Consider the following 20,324-nt stretch of genomic DNA (forward strand, 5'->3'; position numbering starts at 1 on the left):
CTCGGCCAGCAAATGCTAAGCGGTAACTTCTCTATTGGCCTGGCCAACCCTGTCGCTTAAGTCGCTTGACACTCATCATTGGCCAGAAGGTAACGGTAAGCACTTGGTCCACTTGACCCAAATTGGAAGCCGGTAATCGTTTCTTGGAAAGTCAAGATGCTAACGATTACCAATGCAAACACATTTTCTGTATTTAAGTCGACCGATTTGCTTGGGATCTCTATTTCATTCATTATTTTGCAAACTTAAATTTGTATATATGATATTGCGGCTAGACCATTTGGTAGTCCTCCCTTCCAAGAATCCTGCCCAGAACAACGAATGTTCTGATCCACGTGCCCGCCGGAACCAGTATAAATTACGAAGTGAACTTTTACTCCAGATTTGGTCAACGAATTAAATCAAGTAAACGTGACTGTGATGGAACTTTTCCTCGATTTCCAAACACCTAACAGACTGCACAGCCACCGAATTGGATTGGATTGTTTCGGATTCGGATTGGCTCCCATTCCCCGCATTTCGCTTGTAATGACTGGCAAATATGTTAAAGAGTCGGCATGGGGAATTGAATATGCTAAATCCGCAACCTATCGATCGGTTCATAACAGACGCACTGACGCAGTGACGCAGAATGCAAATCTGGCATCCCTTGGCTACTTCACTCACTTTTCCCTGGCTTTTGGCCAACGGCAATTGCCGAAACTGAAATCTCAATGAAAGGATATTAGGTAAGTTGCCCGCCGCCGGCTGTGCGGTTCGTTCTCCGTTAATGGCACCAATATGAACGGAAAATCAGCGTGCGGTGCATAAGAATCTGCATATGGTATCCATCTCATAGAGTATATGAGCAGATATACCGCAGATACTGCATATACGGACTGTCGATCATTACACAGCGGTCAAACGGTCATTGGCCTGCTTGCGCATCGGCCGCGTATCTTGCAGATACTCCTCCCGAGCAATCGAGCAGTCGAGTATCTCGGTATCTCAGTATCTCGGTATCTGGGCACCTCGTAGTGGATGTGGATGTGGATGCCACCACTGAATGCTGTTCGCTGGCACGTAAGCAGTCTTGGCATCTTTCACCATGTGTTGGCGCAGCTTACGCAAAATTATTTATGAAAACAGAGCCCGGCACTAGGAAAAAAACACGAGTAAAAAAAGTCTAGATGGGGCCATCGAAATTGGGCATACCCTAGCGAAATCAGATATTTGGATAAACAAAGACAGTACTTGGATTTCCATAAGATTTTTGGCACTATGCAGAAACAAATGTGGTAATTGGAAACATTTCTCTTTTCATTTTTAAGTAAGGCAACTAATATCACGGAATTATTTTACTTGTAAGGGTGGTAATTTAAATTTTTATATTATTTAGTTTTAGTCTAGTTTAGCAGCTGAGTAAAAAAACAAATAGTTAGAGTGGAAACTGAAACAGCTGCCCATCATTCAAACGCAGCGCCGTCGGAATGGAAATTTCCGAGTTCTATGGAAATTCCGCATCGATTTGCATATGCGACAATCGGCGGTGGACTGCGATTGTAATTGCAATTATCGTGCAGTTTGTTGATAAACGGGTGGTCGAGTGTTCCAGTGTATCGGTCATTCGATTATCTGGGCAGCAGAGTATCCGAGTAACTGGTAGCTGAAAATGGAGATGGAGACGGAGAGTGCGTGCGCGTATCTTATGCATGCTAACTATGAACCTTGTCCGCGCTCTTATTACAGCTCTGTTATTGATTTCATAATTTATCAGTTGCGCCTGTCAATGGCCATTAGATCAATGCATCGCATTGCACGCATAACAAAGACGCCGCCCCTTGAATGGAAAATCTTTCGGATTACGAAAGCACGGGGGCGGTAACCTTCCGAAGGGGGTGGCGACGGCCGGACGGGGGGAAAGCGATCAAATCACAAAATAAATGACAAATCAATCTGTTGGCAATCAAAAATGACTTCCCCAAGGCATCGAAGCGATTTTCCCCAATAAGGAAGCAAAGCAGCCAGCGGCACATGCAACATGCAACACCAACAACAACAGCAACGGCAACCAGAAACTGCAGTCAAGCAAAACATAAAATGAGCAAAGGCCTCATATACACTGAGAAAAAGGAGGAGATAGTGGGCACCATAAGCATGCTGGGCACAGAAATCAGGATTTAATTTGGATTTGTTGTTGATTTAATGGTGACTTTGCCACAAGTCTGTTGCATGTCTTTCTGGGACAATCTGATGAATAGATCTTTATTTTAAGCCTGTATTCATTCACGCATGAAATAAATAAATAACAAATTTTCACCGACTTGCTGAATCGAGCTTATAAGCCACTTAACATGATCTTATAAAATGATGTTATGGCGAAGTCCAAATAAATTTAGGTGGCGTTACACTATTGGCATTGCCATTTGGTAGCTTTCCATATAACTCAATTGAAACAATATTATTAAACACTTAGTTTAAAATAAGTTTCGACTTAGTTTTCAAACGCAAAGTAGATGATTTTTCTGTTTGAATATCTTTCTTTGTGGCCATTTGGCTCAGTGCATCAGCCGCGGGCCCTATAAATCTGTGGTGCCTCGGGAGACCGGAGATCGGGGACTTGGTCTCCAGCCAACCAGACCAGACCAGTTGCTCTTGCTCTGGATGCGGCGACCAGTTGGCCTGGCCTAGGTGGCTTTTGGCGGCGCAGGAGGAGGAGATGGAGTAGGGGGGAGATTGGAGCTGGGGGATTCCGGAGGAGGCTGTTGCTTGGAAGTAAAAATAACCTCAGCTAAGTTCACTGGGGCGAGGTTGAATGAACTCGCAGAGAAATGTGATTTCCCCCGGCCGATTCACCGGATCCCCGGTGGATCTCGCCGCCATCTGCAACTTGTTTGCGAGTCCGGATATATCAATAAGTGGCCTTTTGGCTACGGCTTGAGCCGCGATTGCAGTCTCAATTTCCCTCAATTAAACCTTGTATTTTGCGAGCAATTCGCGGCAGCGGCTGCAGACGACAGATACAATTAACTTATCGCGAAAAAGTTTCCGGAAACTGAATGACTGCCCACACAATCGGTACTGGGTAATCTGGGGGAGCTCTCGAAAGGGGCTTTCCGCAGGGGAAAATCGCGAGTTTCGAGTGGCGGCCGCTCCGGGAAAGCAAATGCAATAATACAATCGTATCACAGACGTTCGCGGCTCGCGTTTAATATGTTTGTTGACATCCAATTAGAGCGATTTCCTTCCTCATTAACAATCGCAGCAAGTGCGGATGGGCTTTGGCGGGGGTACGACTATGACATACCCTACGAAGGTTGAAATCAACGAAATACAGATATGATAAAAAGGAAATAACCTAACATTACATAACATAACATTAAATTGTTATTGAAAGTTGACAAATAAAGTGTTTGTTCTTGAAAACATATTTCCAAAATGCAACTCAAATAGTAATTGCATTTAAGTTGCAATCTTTACTGGATAGATAATCCTGCAAATTCCTTTGAATTAGTTTCAGATGTATATGATTTCAAATATTGTTGCTTTAATATCTATGCAACCTTTATCATACACCCTATATACCCGTTTTACCCTGCCGAAAATTTATGGAAACGGAGAGTGCTGTGAGCTGGAACGCAGACGTTGATGTTTTGAAATTTAACTCAAGCGTCAAAAAATTATGGCAAACATGAACGAGATGTACGCAGTCCACACACACCGGTGCCAGAGTATGAGTATGAGTACGAGTACGAGTATGAATACGAGTATGAGTGTGAGTATGAGTACGTGCACGACAAACAATTAGAGCTGCGGTGGACATTGCGGCGATGCATTTTCCTAGACATCACGGGCACATCATGCCACCTCACGGGCGAGTATCTGGCAGATACTTAGATATATGCACATATACACTATACCCCTACCAACTCACGCACACTGACCCGCAATTAGAGCTGCTGGCAGCTCTGCACGCTTAAAGTACAATAAACCCAGATATAGCAGCACTCAACACAATGATAGTCGTCGAGTCGTGGGGTTTTTGAACTTGCTCCTCTCCACGATACCAATACCACCTATATACCACCTCGAATCGCAATCCCCTCGAGTTCCAATGCCCTGCAGTTCCCCTTGTGACTGACTTACTATTCTCTCGATTCTAGTTGGTATCTGGTTGGGTTTTATGACGCCGGCGCCGTTTTATGGCAAACATTTAGCGGAACGTTTAGCAGCCAAATGGCTTTATTATTGATGCCGGCGAGCCAACAAAACGAAAGTGAAAGCCTGTGCATTTGGCTCAAACGATTTGGGCCACTGGTCGGAATTCCATTGCAAGGGAACAAGCGCGGGAGATGGCTTTAATTGAATGATTTTGTATACTTTGTATTAGATAAGGAATGGTCCACTAATTTGTCCTATATAATAAATACATATATATTATTCTCCAACCTTTTGTTCATGATTCACGTTATTTTTATAAGCTTGTGCGATAACCAACCTATGACCTGCTATCCTGGTCAACTTAGAACGACCTCCACAGTCTAGTGCCATATTCCTTTTGGCCACATCAGAAGGCGCCCAGCAGGACAATGAGTGTCTGTGGAAGCGCTGCTCTTGCGACGTCCAGGCAAGCACGCAAGCGGGTTACATAGGAGGACATTTGGGCTTAGGGCCCGGTGGTGTAATCCAGAGGCCCGTCCATGTACGGAGCACATAATGCCATTTACACACAGGGAAGGCGGGCTGTCTCCATTACATGGCATGAATAACAAATCTAAACATATGTACTACACATAAATATGTGTACCCCAGCCAAATACACAAAGCAAAAAGCGAGAAAAAATCCAAAGTGGGGCCTGTACAGGGCGCACACACTCAGACAGACACGGGCCCAAACAATGTGGAACAGCAGGGGCGAATGTGTCGACATGGGGTGGCTCGACCCCTCTTTTGGATTCTCGCTGCCGGCGACGATGATGATGATGATGATAGCTTCTACCCTCTGAAGCCCTGAACCCCTGCGCCCCCTGAACCCCGGTACGAGCCGAGCCCCTGTGCCCCTTAAGCCCCCGAACAGACCACACCCCTGGCGAAACTCCAATGCGGCACTTGTGCTCACATCCTGCGAACCTATTCACATTTCATATACTTACATCAGTGCACTGGTGTTGGTAGCGACCCCTTGTCGCACTGCAAGTGTGCGGTTCGCAGGGGGACGGTTGCAGGGGCGTGGGTGGGGGTCTCGCAAAGTATTGCATTTAAATACATTAAATTGTGTAAATAATATGCTACACATGTTGCCGGTTGCCAGTTGCCAGTTGCCAGTTCATTAAATACATGCCATAGATATACATGCCTAGGCACATGTATCTGCCAGATACGCCCGCACTCACACACAGATACGTCGCAGGACACGGATACAGTTACAGTTACAGGATTGGCTATAAGCCACATGCAACATTCCATGCCATGTGTTTTTGTGTGTGCTTAACTGACCAGCAATTTATTTATGGCATTTTATCAATTTTATTTTCCCTCCTCTTTGGTTTCGCATTTTTGTTATATTTCCCCCATCGCTCTTGGCCTTTCGAATTTGCCCCGTATTGACCCAATTGACATCCGCCAGCTCGGACTTGCTGCTCGCCTGATGGCGTATCCTTTAAATGCAACTTGTGCGCCACTCGTCCGCCGGGCGTTTTGGCCCTGCCAGCCACTTGAAGCCCGCTTGATCCTCTTAAACCAATTAAGGCCGAGAGCGCCGACTTGAGCATGCTCAACGGTACGACATCAAAGCGTCTCCCGAGTGAGTCCATAATCTTCAAAGCTCCAGAAATTCATTTCTATCAGGCTGCCAGCCGCCAGGAGCAGGACACCGGAATGCTGTTCCCCCGGCGGAGCAGGAGGTGGACACCGCCGGTGTTTTTATGTGTGCATGACTCGGATTTTTCGTTTATTTTTTCCCTTTGAATATTATTTACCCTAAGCGTTTTGGTGACCTGAATGGTCACTGCAAGAAAATAAGTTGAATTTATATTATTTTATTTTAATAATTATATTATAAACTATTTTCTAATTAGCATAGTGATAATGGTGGGTTTAAGCAACGATTTGTGATTTGTTTTAATTTGACTATAATATGTTTTTGTTTTAGAGTTATCGTTATATTTTAATAAATCTTCTAAAAAATATTTAAATGTTATGTAGTTTCTTTTGTTGTGTTGAATAGTAACACCATTTCAAAGGTGTATAGTCTTACTAATTTCTGCTGGTGCAGCACGTATGTACATCCCTGTCCCATTGCCACTCGGATTTTTAAGATTTGTGGGTGGCGGGTGGTTGGTTTAGCTATGTGGGTGGTGGTGGGTCACGGGTGGTTTTTAGCCGGTGTTATGTGTCATGCGCATAGCTGGCGAACCCCAACATCTAACTGTGCTAATGCATACCAACGCCTGCTGCAAATCCTCGGCGCCGGATAGCTTCTAATAATGAAATTCTCGCTTAGAATTTTCTAACGCGAACGCAACCCTAGGCAATGTGCCACACCCCGAAAGTTATTAGAATTTTCACCTTTCCCAATGGCTTTTTGTTTTCACGGGGGCTTTTTTTTGTCGTGTGGCACCTGCGGGTGGAGACAGAATGTGGGATTGCGCGGCTACGTTTCCTGGTTGCCTGTTGGGGCCAGGTAAATTATGCAATCTTTGGCAAGGACAACGGCGACAGGTGCGCGACAGGAGCTAATCGACTCCTGCGGCCGGAGTTGGCGCTCATAATAATGGATTTTTTCGTATATTCCAACAAGGCGAACAGCAATCGGGGTGGAATTCCGGCTAAATCCCCTTGTCGTTAGATAAAACTACACTCACACACATGTGTGGAGTGGCGATTACTGTTATAACTAAAACTACGAAACTATAGTGTTTCAAAACTAACAGTATTACCATACCAGGTTATCAGGCCAACAGGATTTCCCAGGAGGACGAGCAACTATCTCAGTTGGCTATCACTACTGGAAAATAGTTGGGAAAACCCTCTCTCTCCGGCCAGCTCTCACATGTGTGTGGAAATCGAAAGTGTCCTGCGCTCTTGGCATTTGAAAACTACACATGTGAGGCGTCTAAGCAGAGCTAAGAAGCTGCCCAAACCATCGGCGAAAAAAATATCTAAGCAGCCCCACCCCCAACGGGTATTGCGTTTTTTCTCGATGCCCCCATATGTATGTATATCTATAGCATACAATCGAGCGTGTAAACTACCCCAAAAGCAGAAAAAGCTAAGGGTCGCGAATCGGCAGTCACAGTAAGTGAAAGTAACCCTCGCTGCCGTCGAGAGTCGGGCGCTGAGAATATGCCAATAGGTGGACGGCATGCCACACGTATCCACATTTCCCGGTGGCACCCGGGCGCAAGTCGAAAGAATTTTTGGAGCCGGCGGAGGAATACCGTCATTAGGCCAGCAGATGCCACCGAAAGGTGGCAGCAACGCATTCCGATCCGATGACGCTCGCCAAAAAATGTTGCTCAAAGGGCTGCCGCAAAAAATTCGAAATATTTCGTTGGCCCACCCACACAAACATAGCTTATTTATGTTATTTTTGTTGCCACATTTGGAGCCCATGGCCAAGGCCCCATGGCAACATTGGCCAGGGCGACAGTTAGGACGCCTGAATGCCAGGGCATCAGGATGCGCACTCCGGTGATGGAATGCGTCAGCTGGGGCGGAAGTGAGCTTAGGAATTCACTTCCGGTTTCGCAGCCCTGATCGCCTGGTAAATGAAAATGCATCAGTTCCGCATGTGTGGCATGTTTGGCATGTTTGGCCCTTTTGGCATCGAGAATCCCCGATATCCGTCTGTATATCGCGCATTCCATGCGGCGGGCGTGGCCGACCGGGCTATTGATCCGTTGCATGTGCGGCACAAGGCGTCCAGGAATCGGCAAACAGGCGAAATCCCTCAGGAAACTTCTCCCGGAAAGATGGCGGAGTGCAAAGTTGCGCATACGCCACGTGAGCCAAGGTTTAAATGCCAGCAAAAGTTTCAAAATGGCGCCGCATCTTAAAGTGCCAACTTGTGGCTTTATACCACCAGGTGCCCAGCTGTTCGCAACAGGCAGTCCATAAAAATCGAGTGAGTGTGTGTATATTATATGAATATACCTTAGAGTGAAGTGGCTTACCAATAAACTTGAGTCCATAAAGAGGGGCACTTAAAACCTCTAAAGTAGGCAATATATTCATGCAAAAATCGCACTGGGGGAGAAATGAGTCCTATCTCTGGCCACCTTTGTGCCCATGTGTGTGAGTGCTGTGGCGCTTTGAGTGGCTTTAAAAAAATATTTTCGAGCTGAAAAGAGCAGGCTTGCAGGCCGAAAGACATGTGTTTTCAGATAAAAAATCTGTGCGGTTCCCCACGATGGCGAAAAAAGGAACATAATCAAAAGGGGAAGCCGACCGAAATACAAAATGCCAGAGCTTGTCGTTGACTTTTATGGGCATTTAGCACGTCATTAAAACGTCAAGTCATCAATCTTCTGGCCCATTCGAACAGGCTCGCAGACTGGCCAAGAACTCCGATTCGATCCGTGAAAGCCGGAAGGCAATTTTCGGCAACAAAAAGGCGGGCGCGTGGGCGGCCATTAGAAAATTTCCATTTTCGTCACACGTTGTCAGGCCAACAGGAGGAACCAGAGAGGCCCCAGACGCCCCAGCCGCGCCAGAAACACTCGAGCCACAGTCACCGCATTCCAATCCTCAGCTAGAAATTCTCACCGCCTGTTCGACAGATATTTCTCATAGAAATGTTAGAAAAAGAAAATGCCGCCGAGAGCGTGCTTAGAGGCGGCATTAGATGGTCTCTCGCTCTGGGGTAATAAATCTGGCATTTAAATGCGAAAACAGTCAACTTGTCGGCGTCGATTTGGACCAAGTAACCAGGAGTCGCCACAGGTGGATCTAATTCCTGCCAGGACATGCGCAGTTCTCACAAATATGTTGGGCTTTGAGCTCGAGTACAAGTTATGAGTGCCAGTAGTAATGCCGGAAAATCTCTCGCTGGCTTTTTATTATTATTTTTTTTTTCTTTTACCACTTCGCCCACTCCCACTAACGCCCCCGACTTACTGGCCAACTTTGGTTGCCTATTACCCTTACGATAATGATAAGAAATTTTTATGTTCCTGCCACGTGAGGGAGCGTCTGCATATATTATCAATGCACACGCCGCAGTGGCAAACTTGGCGCCTAAATTAACGTTTGCGTGGGCGTCGCATTCCGATGGAGAAAAAGAAATATTGTAGATTCTGGTAGCGGGCAAGCAGCATCGTCTAGTAGGTGGATAAATTCCAAAGGATAAATTCCCCACCGAAGGACACGCCATATGCGCAGACGTCGAGAGAGTGTAGAGAAAGTGCTGGGAATGTCGAGTGGGCAGGATTCTCGCTGCGCATTGAGGCACAGTGGATTGGAGACATAACAAATATTTAATTATAAAAAGAAATAAAGGAATATAAAGGGAATCTTAAAATAAATAATCTTGTTTGGAGTTAATTTTGTAATATTTTCTAAATAAATTCAAAGTCATTTAATTCCTTGACAATATTCCGTTCTTGCCCCACTGTAGCTGCCACCCCTTGAGAGCTTTTTTTTATCGATGTGTAGGTGAGTGAGTACTTTGTAACGAAAAATCAGATTGCTACATAGTGTAAACGAGCGTCACGGGGGTTGTTGCCATTCAAGGCCCCCCATACCGCGTTTGCCGAGATTGCTGGGGCCTCTGTAAGTCGACGTACAAAGTTGCTGGGCTGCCGATGGCTGCTAGCCTAGTACCTTTTACAGGAATTTGTACTACAAATCTACCAAAAATTTACATGTCACCCCTTACGGCAACTTAGTCGCTGTGCTTAGCGGGCAACCCTTACAGACATCAGACATCGCATGTAATGTGTGTGGGGATACGCGGGGAGCTCCATTCCGCAGCTCGCCAGACGCCTTCCACGCTCCCCAATCGCTGCGGCCCTGATACAAGTTTGCATATTTCTAAATTCTAAGCGCATCTGCTCGAGGCTCTCGGCTTCGGAATAGGACTAAGTCTGCCCGTCCCCGGTTTTCTAAACGAAAACGAGAGTGGAGTGCCCTGCAGACGCACCCTCTCAATGGAACTGGCTTAGCATACGCGGCAAAGATTAGGACCAAAACATCATCATCATACGCTGCTGTTTTATCTGAGTGTGCACTGAAAGAAATATTCTATATAGCAGGTAAAATATAGGAAGAGAAATTTTTATTAAGTTTTTGAACTATTTATTTTTGATTTATTGTATTGTATTCTATTGTATTGTATATGTTTTAAAATCTATTTTCAACGAAGTTTTATACCAACAGCAGCTAGTATTTTAAAAAGGTATGTAACAGATTTAGTTTTAATTAAGTGAATTCCATGTCCTCCGCCATTTCTCTCAGTGAGCGAGGGCAACAAAGGCAGAGGCGAATGATTTCCTTGATAGGCAGCCGCATAAAAAACCTGAACCTACGCCATAGACAATCGGCACCCCGACCATAGGATCTTTTCACTTTTTTTTTGGCTCTCTTGTTCTCGGTTTGAGGTTTTTTTCGCGGCTGCCACACTTCCTGGCTGCTGCATTTTGAGGGTGCCTCTTGCCATCTTTCACTTTCAATAAAAAAAAAATAACAATGAAATTGTAGAAAAAACCCGAGCCTCTCAGTTTTTTCTTATGGTTTTCCTTTTTTATTGTATGCAAAAGACACCGAGGGCGCCATGTGGTGCGTGCCAGTTGCCATGGAGCGTTTGGTTTTTTATGCCAAACGGATATGCGATATTCTGGGGCGTAGTCCGGGGCAATCTCTTTCACTCCACCCGATTCCTTTCAGTGCGAGTCAATGTCTTTTGTGGTAATGGCCTAGCACGCGTCCTCCACTTGGCAGCTGTTGTTGGACACCGCCGGATCGAGATTGGATTCAATACCAGATCCGGCCGAAATCCTTTGCATGTTAGTTTGCGGCTTGCAGCTGCCTGGATGAATCTATCATCACGCCCCCACGGCTGCTCCCGGGTTTTAAGTCGCTTGTCCACTTGAAGGTGTTCCTACCTGGCGATCACCTTTTATATATTCTAATTGTTGTCAACGGCGCATTCGTCACACTTTTGCTTTATTTCGTACGGGAATGGACCGTATCCGTCAACTGGACAATGGTCCTCAGTTGTCTGTGTTTCCTGGCCAAGGTCCAATGTGTCAATGGCTGCGTTAATAATGCGATTTGCATTTTCCCTTTTCACTTTTCCCCGACTCTGTGCCGCGCATCCTGCTGTTTGATTGAGTCGTCGTGCCCATCGTGCATCTTAATCCGCACCTTTTATCCTGGCCATCCTGACCATCATGCCATCTATTGTCCCGCTGGCCAGGTCAGCACATTTGCTGCGCCGGCTTAGTTTAATTTTGCGAACACCGCTTGATTGACAGCCACATGCCACTGGACATGAATGACCCTACGAGGTCCACATAGACAAGGCCAAATCCCGCATTTAAAGGGCACTTAAATGCATTTCAATGGACTTAGGGGACATTTGGAAATGCGCTCTTAGTCATATTTAAATATTTTTCGTGTATGAATCGTATTATCATATACTCTTTAGTATTTTAAATATTTAGAATGGCTCATAAATATTTTAAGACTTAAAACATTTTGATTTTAAATCTGCTGAATATTTGTAATATCATGCGGGCGTCGGTTTGTTTGTTTTGTATTCTCCCCATTAGGAGTGGGGAAAAGAGACAGAGCATAGCATGCCGGACTACACAACACTTGGGGCCCTCGTTGTCATGGAGCCGAAATAGCTCAGTTGGGAGAGCGTTAGACTGAAGATCTAAAGGTCCCCGGTTCAATCCCGGGTTTCGGCAATTCACATTTTTGCTTGTGAATTCTTTTTTACTTTTAAGAACTTCGACTCTTCAAAAAAAATATATTCTTGACAAAAAAAACAAATAAATATAAATTGAAAATGTATGCTGTAATAATAAAAATAATAAAAAATAAAAAAGTTTCTTGTTGCCGAAACCCGGGATTGAACCGGGGACCTTTAGATCTTCAGTCTAACGCTCTCCCAACTGAGCTATTTCGGCGACGTGTTAGACGTGTCGTTAAAAGTTGTTTAGTTGCCGCCGCTACGTTCTGTCCTTTTTTCCTGGCTCGTGTTGCTGTTGCTACTGCATTTTGTAGCTGCTGTTGCTGTCGTATTTCTGCTGCTGTTGCTGAGGGGCTTATCTAATCGCGGGCACATTAAAATAGAACCAGAACTCCCGTAAAATGGGGCTTGCTCCGGGGGCAAATAGCTTCAGCGCCCAAAGGCATCCAAGTCGAATGCATTTCGAATGCAAAAGGCGGGCTGTTGGGGTTAGTTGAAAGTTTCCCCTGAGTACACAAAAATTATTAGTCCCCTCTGCATTTTTTTCCAGAGCTTAGTTATTCGTACATCAATATCAATACTTGCTTATAAGGAAATGATCTGTTATTTAAACATATTAATCAATTTGATTCCAAATCCAGCAAATGGTACTACTCTTCAATGAATCTCTTAACCATTTCTCGCAGTGCCTGTGCTGCTGCTGCTCCTTCGTCTGCGGGCAAATCATGTTGGTTCCGCCACGATGGCACATGGCGTCTAATGAACTATTGTGGGCGGGGGAGGCGTGGCACCTGGACGGTGCTCGTTGGGAGGAGTGGGGGTGTTTGCATGGTGTCCCACACTCGCACACACACACACAGTCGCAACATTGCTGGCTGGGCAACAAATCAGCCAGCGGAGAAAACCAGAAATGAAGCTGGGCTCCAAGCACCAAGTTGTCGTTGTAAAAATGTTTGCCTGCACGCTTTCCAATGGTTGCTTGGATATCTTGTGCTTGTTGTTGTTGTTTTTTTGTCGTTGTTGTAGCTAGATATTATTGTTGTTGCTGTAGCTGGTCGTGCTTTGCGGTCGTTGCCCCGCCATGACGTCACCGGTTCAATGGCAAAATGTGACCCAGATTGTCTGAGCTGCACAACTAAGCTATATGGCATGACTTTGCCAGTGTGTGTGCGCTTTTGTTTGCCGTCTGCGTCGTGTGTGTGTGTGTGTGTGCTCGTGCTGTTGGCCACATTTCACCTGGCTCTTTAGAACCAAGAGAGCTGGCCAGAAGAGAGCGGCGCTCTCTTAGCCAATTTGTAAGATGGAGCTTCGCGGGCAGCCCCTGCCCTTGGCTGTAACCTCTTGTGGGTTTCGTTTTTGTTTAGTTTTTGGTTGTGGGTTTTATTTTCTTGGCCACGGCAACAGCAGCTTTAGCTTTCTATGCCCCAGGTTAAGTGTTACCCTTCCCGATTGCGATGCCAAACCCGCTTTCCCTGGCTCTTTCTTCGAAATGGGGACACACGATTCTCAGCACCAGCGGCTCCTCCTTCTGCCAAGTTTTCAGTGAGTCGTCCGTCGGCTCGATTGCCTTTGTTGCCGTGTCTCCGTAATTATCGCTCGCCTGGCCAAGTCCCAAACCTCAAGTCGAACTCAAATTGAAGACATCACTCGGAGAAAGGTAGTTATTTTGAAATAGGAATATTACTGAGCAAGGTTCTATGACTAAGTAATCATTGAAAATTATCAATTCTATTTATTATTATATATGAAGTGATCAACCCCTAATACCCCAATACAAAAACTTTGTTTAAATTCCATCCATATCTATAGATTCGTTATATGCCCGTATAGAACCATAAACTTGAAATATTTCTTTCAGTGCAGTCGGACCAAGTCAAGAGTCCCAGGCCGAGGCAGTGTTGCGTGTAATTTGTTATTTTATTTTATTGTTATTATTACCGCATGCGACGTGCACTTTATTTTCATTACCAGTTGGGATTCTTTTCATGCATATGTAACTTCGTGTATGGGAGAGCATCTAATGTCATGCATCGGAATTGGAAAATGCTTTCATAGTTGCAGCCGTTGCTGTTGCTGTTGTTGCTGCGGCTTTTGTTGCACGTGTGAATGTTGCATTTGTGCCCAACTGGGCGGAGTCCCCAGTCTTTGTGGAGCTGGCCCAGCACCTACTACCAGGCTAATTGGAAATGCATAAATGGTAATTGATGGCTATAAATAAAATGATGATATACCCAATTTGTTTTAAGCGCGCGATCGCCGTTGATATGGATTCTGAGCCATGTTAGATAATCGATTGGCTGGAACGATGTCGATGTAGGAATGGGAATATGTGAGTCCCCCAAAGAGTGATTGTTGACGTCTGGAAATGAGGTTTTTGCATCATTGTATTCAAAGTTTCCAGGAAGCTAACCTATTTCCTAGGCTTAATTTATTGGCTTACTTGCGAATTGATTTATTTGTTTTTATTCACATATTATAAGCTAAGTTGTAAGGAAACTAATCATTTACTCCAATTGCTTAAATAACTTTTCATATACAAAATAGCGGTTATTCTTCATATGTTTACCACACCAATCAGTTTTTGATATAAATCAATAGGTGCTAAATTCAACATATTACTGACTCTTTATTAGTAATAATAAACTGTTCCGCTACACTTTCTTAGAACCTAACCTATTCCCTAGAGCTATGGCCTTTTCCGCTGGTGAATCACTGTGACATTTATGAATTTATCATTTGAACCTCGACCCATCAACTCAGTTATTTTTCGCTTCCCCTTTTTCAATGCGCCTCGGATCAGCGGCACAATCTGTACAAATTTGTGCAATTCATTAAAACGCTTTTGATTTGATATTGGCTGTGAGCAATTAATTGCGCTTTTAACGATGCTCGCTCCCTGTCTCGCCCACCCAGAGCTCTCCATCTCGTTCGCACATTTGTAAGCCGACTTTGATACTGCAGCTCTCTATATAAATTCATGATTTTCATGGGGAAAATGAGATATAGACTAGAGAGAGCGAGCGAGAGAGAGAGAGGGAGAGAAAGAGGGAAGAGAGCGATGCCGGTTGGGGGCCAGTTCGAGTTTGCAGGCCTCGCACGAAATTAACAATATTTATATAAACAAGTTATAAACAATGTTTGTCTAAACAGTGACAAACACACCAACACAAACAGCCGCAAACGAGTTGATCTCTCAATATCGCCCTCTCTCTCTCTCTCTTATTAACATGCCCCGTCTCTTTCGCACGTTACATGAACGACGGATGCATGAGTTGCATACACTTCCGCATTTCTGAGGCCAGTTGCCAATGCATTCTATTCTCTTGTTGCCGTCTCTTTTAAACGGCCTGCACCCATCTCTTTCTTTTCTCGTTTTCGCGCTCTTGCAAGCAGATTATCACTTCGAGGCTCTCTTACAGCCCAGTAATCACTCTTCGTGTGTCAGCTGATTTTGTTTTGCTTGAACTTTTGCCGGTTTCAAGCCGCGATCTAAGCACCCATCTCTTTCTGGCCGCATATCTTGCACTCTTTCACCCCAGCTCAGTTGGTCGTGCTTGTTTGTTTTGGAGCAGCAAGCAAACTCCTGCATACATATTAGCATGTCAGATGGGACTGATGTTGCTGGCGACCCTGCCCAATGTCAATCATTTCTTTTGGCCCTGTCGAGGGAAGCGGGCCAAAAGGGCGGAACGTGTTTCCACAATTCCCCGCCCAACACCACCGAAAATTCATTACAACGAGCTTAAAGCCTGGTGTGTTGCCTTGTAATCTTCCGTGGCAACCATATCTCACCAAATTACACTATGAAAACATTATATTAGTCAATACAATTATGTACGTTTTAATGATTTTATTCCATATTAATGATATATTATATTATTTATGAAATTTAATAAATAGTAGGATAGGTAGCAGGTGCAACTTCCTGACCATCGAGGAACTTAAGAGCCAATCTTATGAAGTAGTTTCGAAACTATTTTTCTCTGTGTAAAAGTTTGGCTGCCCAAAACGCACTCACACGTACTCGTTTGGGTGTGGTGGGCCTAGCGAGCTTGGCTTAACTTGGTTACACCGCCGATGGGATGGGATGGGATGGATGGCCTGGTCATTTCGGTCTTTTGGGCCCGACTTACACACTTTGTATGCTGCATATGTGTGCCACTCGCACTCACACACGGGCGGATATTTGGTTTTTTTGGGAGGTGAATGGCCGCAACTGTCGTTGCCACTTTGGTAGCACCGTGGCAACGGTGGCATTAAAGGTAGCAGCGGTGGCGGCGGCGGACCAAAAACCAAAAGCCAAAGCCACAACCTCGTCATCATCATCATCGTCATCATCATGGAAACCATGGTCGATCCCAGGGTTTTTGGCACACAAAGAAAAATTAGGGGGCGGTGGGGTGCGCACACGGAAAGAAATGGGGTGATACTTACAAATATTCATCATAAAATAATAAGTAACAACTTTGAGAGTTATTAGTTTATACTAAAGAAACAAAATAGCTATTTGATAGAAATGCATATATTAATAGCTTTTGTTGTAGATTACTAAGAGCATGATTATTTTGTTGTGTATGTACATATATAGTTGGAGGGCAGGTCAGTCGGAGCAATGTTTAATTTGCTCTGCATTTTGTTTGGCCAAACTCCAGCAGAGTCGATGGCTCAGTCCCAAAACCTGGGAGTCTTACAACCTGACTGACTGACTGGGCAACTGACGGACTGAATGACGTCTCCGCTGCTTCTGGCTCTTATTTCGGCTCTTGGCCCGAACGTAACTCACGCATTTTTATGGCCACACAAAAGTCGAAAGCGATGTTTTAGCCTTTTCGCTGGCTCTTCGTTTTGTTGAATTTGGTTAGTGCGCTTTCTTCCCACACTCCGTCCGATTCGCACTGATCCTCCAGCGAAGGTGGTCGGTCATAAGTTCTATTCCCATCTAAGCAGCTTTTGCTCTTTAAGTGGAACAAAATTGGAACTTTTGAAGGGGGCGTGCCGAAAGTGATGGATGGGAGTTCAGTGGCAATGGGGCAGCCACCGCGATGTGAGTAGATCAACAAATTTGGAGCAAGTCAGTCCTAAATTATACTTAAATTGTTCTTAAATATATTTCAAATCTAAAAAAAAAATATTAAAATATTAATAATAAATAATATTGTTTAATGTGCTTCTTTTGTGTCTTCCTCCTAATTTATATTAATGTTAGAATTTAACAAATTAAATCGAATTAACTGGTTTTGCAGTGCATTGTAAACGATCCGCCTCTCTATCACTGCTCTATTTTACCCTATTTCTCCAGCTGGTCAGCGAGTAAAACTAATTTTGTTTTAATTTCTCCTTTCAACACATGTTCGTGTGTAATTTTTAGCCCGCCACGAGGTATTTGACCCTTTGGCTCACAGCTGATTTATGGGAATTTATACGTATTCGTCGTATACCTATCCCTGTCTATGGTCTGCTGCTGCTTTTGGATCTGAATCTGATTCGGATTCTGATTCTGCTTCTGATTCTGATTCTCTACTTCTAATTCTGATTCTGATTCCTCCCCCCGATTCTCTGATTCTTTTTCTATTTCAGCGCGGAGTTGAATGGACGTTTTGCGTGAAAGTTTGTGTGCCGTGTGTGATACTGTGTCTTGATTTTGTTTGTTGCCTTGCTTCTGGGATGGCCAAGTGGCCAAATAGCCAAGTGGCAGAAGCCAAACTCTGAGGTTTGGAGCGCAGCTATATAGGAAGAAAGCTAATTCATGACATGCTGACCATATTAATTTATCTTCTTTCTGCAAAAGCTCGTGCATGATTTGGCCATTACCACCAGTGGAGTTGCCCCTTTCTTTCCTTCTTAACACTCCATCGGCTACAGTCGGACTTCTATAACTGAAACCATTTTAGAAAAGCAACAATATGCTATTTAAACACTTTTTTAATAAACAAAGGGCTATCAACTGTAAAAATATATAAAAATTTAAATACTGTAGGTTTACCTTTTATTATATTTAATCCTTAATTGAATTTAATTGAATGTATTCAACAAATTTTACAAGTTCTTGAATCAGGACTGCAATTTTAATGGAAGCTCTTAAATATAAGATATTACCTATTTTAATTTGGAGTGTAGATAATGAAGATAAACCAGTAGTACTTACCTTTGCTGGATTACACATTATCCTGTAAATTATACATATATCTAGTCTAATCTTCATAGGCATAGATAGGTATGGGTTAGGTTACTTAGACTGTATCTACGAAAGTCTTTTGCCATATGGTATATGGTGGCCATGTCTCTGAGGCCCTCCTTCCAATTCTGTGGTACAATGAACTCCGGTGCGTGAAATGTTTGAAGCTCTTCGTTCTTTTTCGGTAACGAGATCATTGACACTTTAACGCGGAATGCATTAAGTTTGTTACCATGGCGAACGATCGCGGGCCGTGATTTCTTTCTTTTATTGGCATGATCGTGCACTCCTAATGATAAAGAAATTCGTAGAAAGATAGCTACAAAGACCAGGTCGGTGAAAGAAAGTTAATGGATGGTTGGCCATTAGAGCGTTAGGATGATGGATCTGTTGGCATCCGTATGAGCTTGGAAATATTAGAAAGATCGCTAGTATTTGATTTGCTAACTCTTAATATCCTACTAGTTTTTAGTAAATGTATGCATTCTAGTTAAAAAATCGAAGTATTGCCTATGAATTGAGGCATTACAATGTTATAATACTATAAACTGATATCTTATATGAATTTATAACTTGGTAAGGATCCAGGTTAAGGCAAAATATTAAAAAAGTTTCAATGTAAACAATGCAAATCAACCCAAATTCTAACACCGCATGTGCTTAACATTTCAATACTCAGCTGAGCTGGATTTGAATAATTCACCCATTCGCATGGGTTTTCAAGAATTCAGCATGAATATTCGGAGACAATGCAAATGATTGGGAGAGTGGTAAACAAAGTCGAGCGCCAATGGGTTCAGTGACATCTTATCAGGAAAGCTGGACTATGGATGGAGTAACAGAGTTAACAGATAAGGCCATATCATGACAAAAGGGAATTGTTTGGCATTGAGGTCCAGTGCAGAAAATTCTTGGCTCTCGAGCACGCCATAATTACTCCATTATAATGGAGCGGCAACAACTGAGCAGATCTGAAGATGACTGAACTGAGCTGATTGAGCTGCAGGCAGCAGATAATGATTATGGTTTCAATTACCCGGAGATGGAGCTAACGAACGCCCCACAACAAAAGAGTAAACAAACATATGTATGTTTTTTTCCAATTTTTTTTCCTTCCTCCTTCTTTTTGGACTTTTTAGTGGTGTAAAATATGCGGAAATGCATTTCTATGGACTGACTTACACACAAGTCAAACACCACAAGTCATGCCAGAGCCAGCCGGCGAAACTTGCATGTGAACGTATGCAGCTCTTCGAATCGCTCTGTCTCGTTTTGGCTGATGCTGCCCTCCCTGTCGCACAGTTGGCCCGAAGATGACGATATTAATGCGGCTGGCGGATGGTAATGATGATCATGATAATCATGTGAAAACCAAGCCAAACCAAGCCGAGCCGAGCCGAGCCAAGCCAAGCCAAACCAAAGCCAAAGCCAAAGCTGATGCCTGAGCCCAAGAAGAAAGAGCCTCCCATGGATGGACCTGTTTGGGGCATAATAAGAACACCAAGCAATGCAGCTGCCTGGAGCTGCAGCAGCAGCAGCAGCAGCCTCATCTTGGCCAATGCAACCAAGATGGCAACAAATACGGCCAGCAGCCGCCGCATCAGGATGCAACTGAGCGGGGGGTTGGGACTGCAGCAGGAGGAAAGGGGGCTGTTGACGATCAACCTATAGCCCAAGTAAATTACGACTGCAAGTCAACCAGTCAAGTCAGTCAAGACGACGAGAGACGAGAGTCATCTCTGGATCGCTGTGGCTGGATGTTGGTGTGTGAGAAAAAGTTAAGAAAGAAAGCAAGTTGCTGGCCGGGCTTTTTCTTTTGTTGTATTTACAAGCGGCCAAAGGTTCGTTGACCGTACAAATAGTGACCCACTAACATCCGCGAGTACGTTCACCCTAGTGACGTATTGTTGCCTCCATGGAGCCGAAGATCCAACCAACCGATGATGGGCCCGAGCCGAACTTGGCTCAAACCTTTTGGGCCCGGCCAAGCAGCCGAGTGAGCCAGTTTGAAGCGAACCTCCGAAATCGGTTGGGGCTTAAGAGCAGCACGGTGGAGCTTAAGAGCACCTTCTTCTTCTCCGCTCGCTCTCTGTTGGCCAAAATGCGGAAATGCTGCTGCAACAACGCTGACGCTGTATGGGTGTTCAGATTCCCTGGCCACATCTTCTGTGGCCTGCTAATCCCATCGGCGCGGACATCTTCATCAGGCTAGATTAAAAGCAAATTGGCTGACCAGCTTCGCTCTCGCTTGGC

At 44.4% G+C, this 20,324-nt stretch overlaps 2 non-coding genes across 2 annotated transcripts; one reads left to right on the top strand and one right to left on the bottom strand.

Annotated features, from left to right (window-relative positions):
* Window positions 1-11,818: 11,818 nt before the first annotated feature.
* Window positions 11,819-11,891, top strand: Trnaf-gaa. The gene has a single exon. It is a non-coding gene; the product is annotated as a tRNA-Phe (tRNA).
* Window positions 11,892-12,040: 149 nt separating this feature from the next.
* Window positions 12,041-12,113, bottom strand: Trnaf-gaa. Its single transcript has one exon. It is a non-coding gene; the product is annotated as a tRNA-Phe (tRNA).
* Window positions 12,114-20,324: the final 8,211 nt, after the last annotated feature.

The sequence above is a fragment of the Drosophila sechellia genome, chromosome 3R, assembly GCF_004382195.2.
Source record: "Drosophila sechellia strain sech25 chromosome 3R, ASM438219v1, whole genome shotgun sequence".
Taxonomy (NCBI): domain Eukaryota; kingdom Metazoa; phylum Arthropoda; class Insecta; order Diptera; family Drosophilidae; genus Drosophila; species Drosophila sechellia.